Source organism: Anser brachyrhynchus, assembly GCF_964034855.1.
Source record: "Anser brachyrhynchus genome assembly, chromosome: 2".
In the NCBI taxonomy this organism is placed as follows: Eukaryota; Metazoa; Chordata; class Aves; order Anseriformes; family Anatidae; genus Anser; species Anser brachyrhynchus.
Window position 1 is genome coordinate 100,142,438 of NC_137695.1, and position 11,192 is coordinate 100,153,629.

Sequence of the window (11,192 nt, forward strand, 5' to 3'; positions counted from 1 at the left end):
TAAATGTCTGATAGTTACCATAAGACTTTCCTTAGAAGAGTCCTCAGAAATTGTTGTCATGTTGTAAAGTGTGAACGGTACTAGCACAAGCCTGCTGCTTGTAGGGGGGAAAAGAAGAGCAGTAGATTTGTGGCAATAGTTAGTAGAAGAGCATTAAATTGCAGCATTAAAAAAAAAAAGTAATAGAGACTTCATCCTGCTCCTCTTTTGTTGTTAAATATAATCTGCTTGTCAGTGTCTGCCTCTCCGACATTTCATATCCTCTTCCCTCCATGGACAATAGCTGCATTTCACACTGTGCCAGCTGCTGTAAACAGACCCATCGCCAGTGAAGTTAATGGGGTTGTGGTTTATTACGGTGTCTGAGAATCTGGCAGAGAACATTTTAAGCTGTGGCTTCTCCTGATTTATGAAATGGGACATGTCAGGGAGCCCCCCCTGCATCAGACAAACTAGCTGTCCAACAGCCCTTGCTATCAGGAAAGCTACAAATGCTCTCACAAAAGCAGTCCTGGTGGAGCCACAAGTATTTTTTTCTTACCAAAAAAAAAAAGGTAACAAATTTTTATTCCTCTAGCATTATTCAAGAGATTCTGATCATCAGAATAAAAAACTGTCAGAATAAGTTTGTTTGGAAAACCATTTTTTAAATAAATTCAACGGAACTTTCTCAGCTAACTGTAGCGTAAGGGAATCATTTTAATGGGATATTCATTAGAAGGAACTTCTTTTCAAAACAGTACTAACCATCGGGAGGGGAGAATTAGCATTCAGATCTCCACTGGCTGCAGTCTGTCATGGCTCTGATGACAGACCAACATCTCGCTGAGGGCTGCAAGTGGACTTACACAGTCAAGTTGTGTTTGCACATATGCATCGTTATCTGCTCTCTTGTACTTATTACCTGTTGCCTCAGGGCAGACAAGAATGGAGACAATACTTTATCTTTCCCTCCTGTAGAGAAGGAAATTTATTTTGAATAATGAGAAACAAGCAGGTGACATCCAACACCAAACTTCTTGAGGGTCTGCCTTTCTTAACAAACAGTACCAAAGTAGCCTACAAAAATACTGGCTTTAATCAAGCCTCAGTGATGCAAACCTCAGTACTATGGCTAGGGGGTGTCTCTACGTGCTCATTTCTGGCTAAGCAATGGGCAGTCTCTGTACCTCCTGCACCCCAGGGCCAGCCCAGGGGGTCCCCACTGCCATCGCAACTGAGTCGTGGCTGTGCAAGGAGTTAGTTGTATTATGGGCTGGGATATCCTGATACAAAAGTTGACAGGCTGATGCTCCAGCTAGGTACGTATGTGCTTCTCCAGGCACCGAAGGAACTTCTAAGCCTCATCTGAACTGACTTGTTGAAGGACACAAAATGCTTGGAGGAAAGTTAAGAATGAAACCCCGATCAGTGGGGTTGTAGACCATCACTTTTAGCCCAAAGGCTCCAATTCTTGTCCATGCCTTGCATTCCCACCCTGGGTGACATCCTGCCTGCCCAGCCTGAAGTTCCAGCTGGTGTTGAGTTTGGTGGCTGTAAAGCATCAACCATCTCCATGGTTGATGCACTGGGATAAAATCAGGCGATGGGATGTCATGGTCTGCAGCACTGGGAGAAAATGGGATGTCTGTGAAGGAAACGGTGCCCGACACCTCTCTCCTTCAGAGCCTTGGGGGGAGAAGAGGAGCTGCAGCCATGCCTCTGCTACAGCTGCAGGAACTCGAATTAGATTAAAAAGGTTAGCTCAGACATTGAAATCAGCCTCCCTGTGACCAAAGTCAAGTTTGGTGCAAGTTCACTTACTTCCCTTTTCAGGCTATAAAGGTGAGGTGGCATTTGGCAGTGTTTCAGGAGAAAGTAGGTGGTGAAATGTGTTGACACATGCCTACAGTGAGTACGGGTGAGGAATTAGGTGAATAAACATCAATTACGCGCCCAGGGAGCAGTGACCCTTCTTACCATTGGTGGAAATCACAGCAGGGAAGGCTCAAATTGATTCCATCAGGAAACACAGAATACCTGAGGGGCACAAGAAAAAAAATGAAACTTAGCAGGAAATCTGTTCATGCTGAAGCCACAGAGTGAGCTGGGGAGCCGAATCACTCACTGGCATGGAGCAGAGCCAGGGAAAACAGCCAGCAATCTACCAGACGTTATGGAAGGTTAGAATTGCTCTGAAGAAGTGCACTGCTTCTTAGGACTGGGTTAAAGGGCTCTTTAAGTGTTATTTCTTTTGTAACGTTTCCATAGCTGGCTGCTTGGGGATTTTCTAGTGACTTTGTAAAGACTGAGACATACCAATCAAACAAAGCAAAACCTTTCGGGGGGAAAAAAAAAGGCAAAATAAAAACAAAAACAGCACCTGTATTTGCTTTGAGAAATATCCACAGAAACAGAAAAAGAGAACTGAACTAGTGTACATTTCTGGCCAAATTACCTATAAGGCTTAATGTCTAGGATCTGCTGTTTTGTGTCTGCTCAGCAAAAAGGATTGTTCTGCAGATGCCAACATTTTCATACCTAGGAGTAGTACTAGAGAGTACATTAGAGTACATACCTAATGTGTGACCTGCCTCAATGTGTGTGTCCCCTCAGTTCCCAGACCCTTTTGCAAAACCGGTGTTGCAGAAGCCCCAGCTCAAGCAATGACTTTCGGAGAACAGATTCAGTATTTGGGCAGCAAGAGGGGACTTTGAGGTGCAGAATCCCCAATAATATTCAAGCTTGCTCTGCTGCTGTGAAAGATGCTCACTGTGCTGCATAAAACAAACTCCCAACTCTAGTGCCGCTCTTTATACTATTTAGAAATATGGGTATGCCCTCCATTAACAGAGGTGTGAATGCTTTTGAAGTAATTTTTAATAAAATCTTCACGGATTTCAGTATTGAAAAAAAAAAGCATAACTAATTCGTTTAAACATTTTATTTGAATTGGCATTAACAATGATTCTGGCATTTGTTGTATCATTTGGCTTCTTCTTTATATAAAAGCTTCCTGTTTCATTTTGCATATAATTTTATTTCAATTACTGTAATGTCGGTTGCAACTAAACACTCACATTAAAAAATCAGTTAGCCTTGAATAAGTCCTTATAAAAAACCCTCAGCATTCTGCGCTGTTCATTCTTGATAATTGATGCATTAATGCACACCTGATTTAAAATGCATGGCACAGACACAAATTACAGCAAACCAAACTGCAGTCAACATTTCCACGGCTCCGTGCTGTGTGGTGTGGTGCTCACCAGCTGTAACCCAGGGGCTGGTATGCTATGTGGAAGTCCTCATTTAATTTATTCCGAATGAATAGGCTTCCCTGGGAGCCGGGCAGGAAGCTTGGTGTGTTCACTGGCAGCAAATGTCACCGCAAGGCTGTATGAACTCAAAAAGACCCAGACTCTGAGGTCCAGTGTGTGAGTGACCTGATTCCCAAACAGCCCCTCGCAACAATTACATCCTCCCCTCCAAAACCTCATCAGGCCATTATGCGTGGAAAATGAAAAATATGCTTTGTTCTGTATTTGACATGAAAATGATTAACCTTCTTCATATTCCTTTAAGTTAAAGCATGGATGTGGAACCAGAGAGACTAAGATTTTAATCTTTTTACTGAAGTAAAATAATTAAAAGACTTTCACAAACTCGTTTATTTCCACATTAAATATTCTGTTTCAGGCATGCTTGAAAAGTGTTTCAGAAGTTGGCAATTTAAAGCAGGAGGCTGCATACTGATAACAGGGGAAATATCTCACTGTGACTTTAGATCACAGAACACGCGAAGCAAAGGAACGGGAAGCAAAGGCACCAATTTGTCTTTCTAGTTTTGAAGCAACTACCCCTGGTTAGAGTGCTAGTCTGAAATCAAAGCACGTGCTTGCTTGTTCTACAAGAGAAACGTTATAAAAAGGGACTGAAAGAGTTGTAGCTTCTTGAATATCTCACCAACAATAACCTAGTGTGAAGAGAAAAGCTACCGAGGCCTTCCCCTAATTGCCATTCATTACATAGCGCCGAGAGCTGTGACACTGGGTATTTTAAAAACCGTGTGACTACGAGTGCCGTGCTTGCTGTCGGCATTTTTGTGGTTGCCTTGTGACAGAGCGGAGCTGCCAGCCTTTGCAGAGCTCGCCTGGGCAGCACCTGCCTGCTGGCCTCACTGCGCTCACAGTGAGGCCTGGCAATGCTTTCTGCTCTTAGACCTGACCTACTGACAGCTCAGTTTTAGCGAGTGCTAAAAGGTTTTAGCACAAGTCAATGCTTAGATGGAAAACGTGTTTGGGGAGAACCGGCGGTGACTTATGGGTTAGTCAATGTCACCAAGGGACGCTCTGGGCTGCAGGGTAGGGCCTGCCCGGCGGTGGGCAGCCCTCCTCAGTGGGGCTCCTCTCGGCTTCCCTCTGCTGTGAGAAATTTTCACCTACGGATGTCTCCTGGGACACGTGGGCCCATGATTTTCTTGGCAGCTTTTCAAAACTGGGCTCTTCCAAGATTATTTCCACCCTCGCTCAATATTTGGACGTTTGGCAGACTTGGACAAAAAGATCTGCAAGAGAATTTAGGGTTCAGACAGTCACATTCACGTTATCAGTACTTTAATTTGCCCTGCACTCAGACATAAACCCAGAAGGAGCCATTAAATACTGCAATCTTTTGCAGATCACAGGCCACTGACATTGATACAGTTGCCCTTTGCTGAGGCCCCAGAAATGTTTGTTTGATTACTCGTTTCATCCATGTGAGATTTGATTGTTGATTTGAAGACATCCAGACATGGCAAGTCCTCTGCTTCTCTTCATAGCGTGTTCCAATGGCTAATCACTCTCATTTGTTTCTCAATTAAATCTGTCTGACACTGGCTTCCAGCCATCTATTCTTAATATCTATTCTTCATGAAGTAAGACAGCTTTGAGGAAGTCAGGGTCAGGCATTGGCAAACTATGTCCACTCAAGCAAATGCTCTGCAAGAATGTATGTCAGCATTTTTAATGATAAGCTCTTTATGTAGTTGTTTAAATGACCCCAAACTTAAAAGAAAAAAAAAACAGTAAATTTAAGTTGCGGCATTTCAAAAGGCACTGAGTGCTATATGAACATATGGTTTTATTTTAATATTTCTCTAGGCAGGCATTATCACGAATTGGCAAAATACAAAAAAAAAAAAATGTGTATTTGTCCCTCTGCTTTGTATAATGAACATCTGCATTCTTTTCTCTTTATGAAGTTAGAGAAATTCGCTGTCTGAGGGGTAGGTCAGAACAGCAAGGGAAACTCAAAAGACATTATCAGCTGACCATCTGACTGACTAAAGAGAACGAAATGAAACTCAAAACTTCACCTGTCTCTAACAAAATTCACAGGGAAAATACCTCAAAGACCTAGCTGCGGTATTCAATAGCTCTGTTTTCTTCTCTGTGTCTGTTTCTTCTTGCCAACTCTACCTTAAAATCAAGATGGACAGAAAAATTGAGACCTCAGATTCTACTTTAGTACTAAAAAGTACTAAAAGTACTAAAGTACTAAGTTCCTAAAGTACTACTTTAGGAAGTTACCGTTAACTTTCTGATATAAGTGTCAGAGTAGACCCCTATAAAACATGCCAATGAAGATGTATTTTAGTAACTGAGACATTGATCTGACTTCTTTTTGCTGCTCTCCACCATGCAAGAGCCCCGCTGCATGTAACCGGTCGTCCCGAATGGGTCGATTCCACAATTACCATTAGTATGGTTATCTGACTGTGCCCTTTCACACAACTGAATGAAATCAGAGACAATCCACATACATTAGTGCTGTACCTTTTCTGCAGGGTGTTCTGGCATCCCATTAAGTGCTATTTCTAGAGACTGCCTGCAGCAGATTTAAATTCTGCTTGGGTTGAATAAAGGGAAGATAATGTTACTTCAATCTCTTCAAGTCATCTGGGTTTTGTTTTGATCATATTTCAGGAATATTCACATGCTTCCCGTACAGACTATATGAATATTTTTGTAACATAAATTTCTCCTTTCTAAGGTCATTTATTTTGGTTTCAATGCAGCCATGCTGATAAATGGGAGATGAAGGGGCATGAGAACTTATTTCCCCATTTAATCACAAACTCCAAGCCATAAAATGTACTCCCCAAGTACTAAGAATAGTTTTGGGCCAAATCTTACATATGGAAATTCCCATGACTTTTAATTAGCAGAGTCAAGAACTGTAGGGTTGGTCTCTCAGGCCACCTCTGTACCCCTTTATTAGGTTATTCCTGAGGCCAGAGCATTCCTGTATCCATATCACAGCTCTTCAGGGCACTCTGGCCGACCCCGAGCATGGGGTCTGCCCCCAGACCCTTGCAGCTCTCTCTCAGCTTGTTTGTATTACACACAGCCAGGGCTTTAACTATTTGGCCCCCCATTAATTGCTCTGCTTGGTTTACATTACTACTTACCACTGCCACTTAGCACAAAAAGAGAAGGGGGAGAAAACGAGTCCTGAGTGGTCTGGACTAGCCACCAGCCCTGCATATATGTTACTCCCTGGCAAAGCCCCAAATCCAATGGTCTTGTCTAGGTTAGGATGTGCTTTTCTTCCCTCATTCCCACACATTGCTCAGACCTGCTGGTACCCACGTTTCCTCCATCTCCCCCTCATGGGGTGCTACAGGATCACTTTCCCAAATGTCCATGTACACAGCTGGAGGAATCCACTTCTCAGCAGTGACCACTGAAATTTGGGCATAAAAGGATGCAGGAGCCAGAAGAAAGATGGTTGTGCAGCCAGAGGAACTGCATCACCCATCCGAAATCAGCAGCACTTTCACCTTTCACCCTGGAAAAGCCACTGCTCTAGAGGACAAGTCCCAGGGTCCCTCTTTCAAAGACCCTTCAAAGCAAATCCTGCAAGGACAGAGAATTGGTGAACACCTGGATCCTCCATGGGTCATTGCTTGGGCTGACGCATGTGTGGAAGCCAAGGCGGGGTGTGAAAACGCTGACTAGCGACAGAGATTTCTGGCAGTGGAACTAAGAAAACGTGTCAGACCGGGGTGGGAGCGAGGGAGGGAGCGAGCCCGGTGGGAGAGGCTGGTGCAGGCTGGTGTCCCTGGGCATGTCAGGCTGCTCGGGAAGGCGTTTCCGGCACGTACTTACGGGCAGAGCTAGCTGGTGCCTGGCCCAGGAGGGGCACAGCAGGGAGGAGTTATAAGGAGAAAGTGAAGGAAATCTAACGTTTATGACTGTGAGTGAAATACCTTGATCTCACAAGATCAAAATGGGGAAAAGGAAGGTTACCTCAATTCTTGTCAGATTCTCTTTCAGAGGACACCTGGCTCTGCCACGGCGAATGCATTCAGTCACATCTCTCCTATTAAGCAGCAGAACGAACGACCTAAGCTGTACAAAAATCACTGCTGGCCCAAACTTGACACACCAGGAATGAAAGCCAGCCTCATTAACTACTTTATGTAGCACGTTCCCAAAAGTGCATTATTCACACTGGAGTCCTAAACGCGTTGTAGTTTCTGAGGCAGAGGTGGGGAGGCCTTCCCTGGACGGCAGGCACAGAGCTATGTGTTTGGCCTGAGCGTGCACAAACTTGTGGGAGAGGAGGGGCGGATATAACACAGAACTCAATATGATTGATTAACTGGCTTTAATAGAAGCGCCGTCACAATCATAAAGGGAGACATGATTTCATGTACAAAGAACTCAGTGGAAACCAGGTGACCCAGATGCAGTTATAAATCTTGATGCTTACCCTCCCTCTGCTCTTATCAGAAGCCGAGGCCTCCAACCTTGCGTCCCTCCTGCCTGCCTGAGCGCAAGCAAAGCAGAACTGCAAGCAGCACACCCGCGATGCCATGTTGCCTTCAGCTTTTTACAGACCTTCTGAGCTTACGTGACTGCTATTGCCAAAACTGGCAATAAAACATATTGTATCTAGAAGGAATAGAGAGTTACTGCATAAATATCTTACCCTATGTTCACAAAAATGAAGCAAAAAAATAGTTGGTGCTAAATCTTTTTGGGTAATGAATCATATTAAAAGACTGCTGCATTATTATTCTGCATCCCTCTCGCTGATCATGCAGCAAGAGGCATTTACAGCCGAAGTCAAGGAGCTAAACTTGCGTCAAATATCCCTCGGGTACTGTGTGAAACTGCACAATAAGTGAGCATTGCAGTAACTTAAACAGATCCCAGCTCTTCAGAGATGTGAAAATAAAAATGTTGTGCTGATAAAACGTAGCCCTGACAGGTCTATAGGCTCTTCACAAAGTCTGATAGCTTTCTTCTAAGAGTAGCCGTCTTAAAAATTAGTGATGCATTTTTCCAGCGTTATCCCATTACTGATGCATAGCTAAGTAAGCTTGGATGAGGTGCTAGCTGGGCACGCTGACGGGCGCGTCCCCGATGTGCTGCAGGGTGGGCTCAGTTCTGCAAAAAGCTTTCCTTCTGCATTTTCATTTTTCTGCTCAATCTACAGAGACCTTTTGTGAGATCTTCCAGTTTGTGTTCTCCTGTTCGGTTGCCAACACGACTGCTTTAAATCTTGATCTTGGGTCAAAAATTGCATATGATGCTACAAAAATAGATCTTTTTCGATGAAGTTTGAAAAAAAAAACAAATACATTAAGCTACAAGGCAGAAAGCACCTTTTAAACTTTCCAGTTTAGACAGCAAGTGTAATATTTGAAAAAAACTGATCAGATGACAACTTTTCTTTATAAAGACGCAAATGTATACACCAGTCAGTGTTGAAACTCCCAGCGTAATTGTCATGATAAAATAAACACCCACTGCGTTAATGTCACCGACTCACAATGCAGAAAGTAAGTAGCTTTTAATTTAGATTCATTTAAAATTAATTAATCTCTGTAGTCACACGTCAAAGATGTAAGCCAGCTTTCTAAAGGACTGTCCCTGTGATTTAAGACAACTTCTTGCCCACTCCCACACCCCTCCAGCCCAGAAAGAGCCTGGGAAAGGAGGTGAGAACCGCGCTCTGACCCGGGGGTCGGCAGATTTGGCTCTGCCGGAGGAGTGCAGGACGTGAGGGACTGCAGTCCTGCGGCCCTCGCCCAGCTGCGGCCTCACATTTCACCAGAGCCAGGCGTTTCAATAGCCAGTGGACGTAGGCACACCCAGTATTCCCAGTAAGGCCGAAATCCTGAAACCGAGGGCTTTTTTTCTCCTTTACATCTGAATGGTGCTTTACACTGCTTGGGTTTACGCTACTAACATCAGTCGATCCCTCTCTAAATGAGAATTAATGAAGATGTATGTTTATACCAAGCTGGGCTGGCCTGGTGCCCAGGGCTCGGGAGCCATGCGCTTTCCATTACTGGAATGCACTCGCTTCCACCGATGTCCAGAATCCTGATTCTATTGTTATTCTTTCCAAATTAGATAAGCTGCAGAGGCAGAATGGCCAATTAGTACTAGAAGCCTGGAAAATAATAACCCAAGTTCGGTCCACAGGACCAAGTGCCCGCTTTCTCTGGGTGGCATTTTAGCGAGGACGTTCCTAAAGGAGCTGTGAGACTTGATATAAGCTGAAATGCCTTTGTCAGCCTTCAGAGAGTCTGATCTCCCGGGAAATAAAACTTAATGCAACAGAGTCTTACCTGAGTCTTTCTTTCAATATAAAGAGCACTACATAAGGTATCTGGTTAACAAGTGTTTGAATTTACACAAATTTTAGTTCTTTACAATACCAGTCATATCTGCGACAAGATACACCAAAAGCTCTGGGAGAATATCTGTTTTACAGAGGGTCTGTTCTTTTTTCTTTCTTTTTTTTTTTTTTTTTTTTAACATATATATTATTTTCAATTTTATGAATGGCAGAGAAAAATAAATTCATTTTCTGATTTTTTTTTTCTTTTGAAGATAAGAAGCACACAGTATCACTTTCAGCAAAACCATACGCTGATATGCAGCTAAAGCCAGCTAAGCGCTGGCAGCCAGTTCCCATCTGATGGAAATGGAGCTTTGTGTCGTGGATCCTGATGGCAAAACGAAGATTATCCCTCCTGCATCAGCCCAAGGGACCCAACAACAGGGAAGGACCAAGTGCTGCTGGCCAGTGTGAACTCTGCACTAAGGAATGTTTTTTTCTTACCAGCATGTTTTTGAACATCAGTAATGAAGTATAGTGTGTGTATTCACACGTGCTCTGACACACACATCCACACACACAGTATATAATTTGTGTGTACACACATGTTGGGCTGCGCTCACACTGCAACAAAACTCCTAGAAGGGATTGTCTGACAAGGAGATCCACCCGGCAAGATCAGACATATCAGCTGCTAACACGTTTGATTTCTCTCACAGGTGCAAGCTTAGATCTTTTTTACGTAGAGTCTAAAAAGAAATTTCTTGTCGCTGTTTTGAATAACAATACAATCGTTGCAAGAAGCTATGTGTGTTCCTGACAGAATTGCAAGCTCTTTGGGAACAATTTTCACATATTTTCTAGCAAAGTAAGACTGCTTTGTCCCAGAATCTAATGCTACCCTGGGGGGATTAAGCTGTTCAGAGTTTGCATCCAGTTCTGCACAGATCCCAGGGAAAACATATTTGCTCATCCTGGCTGCAAATTTTTAGGTGAGAGGTTGAGCCACTGCTCTGCGTTGCCTGTGGGCTATCAAAACTATAGTTCTGCACGAAGGCAGAACAATGTATCTTGATCACAGCTGCAACACATCATTTTCCGCAACGAGTAGGAGTGACGCCACGAAATTCTTCATGGTTCTCTACGAAGCTAGGACAAGCGTGTTGATGCAGGTCAGCACGCAGCCCAAAGCCCTTAAAGTGCTCTGCGCAGTAAAGTACTTTGTGGTACAGTGCCGTGGCACTTGCAGAGGCTTTAACCTGACTGTCACTGAAACAACTATTAACCACAAGCTGGTACAAAACCTGCACCAAAGGAACCGAAGAGCAGCTGTTACAACCACTTGTAAAATAACTCGTAACCTTCTAAGTCTAGGTTTGACATGGAGCTTGAGCACATGCCAATTTAAAGAATGCAAGAAGTCCCTTCGGCTTACATCTGCGAAGACTATGGAGGAAAAGAATGACTCCAACATATGAAAATATCCAAGATAAACAAGATCACTCTGTAGAAGTTTATGTCTACTAAATAATGTAAATTCATTACAAATACCTCAACTGTAGTTTTCTGAATCCTCTAGTATTGTGGCCAGA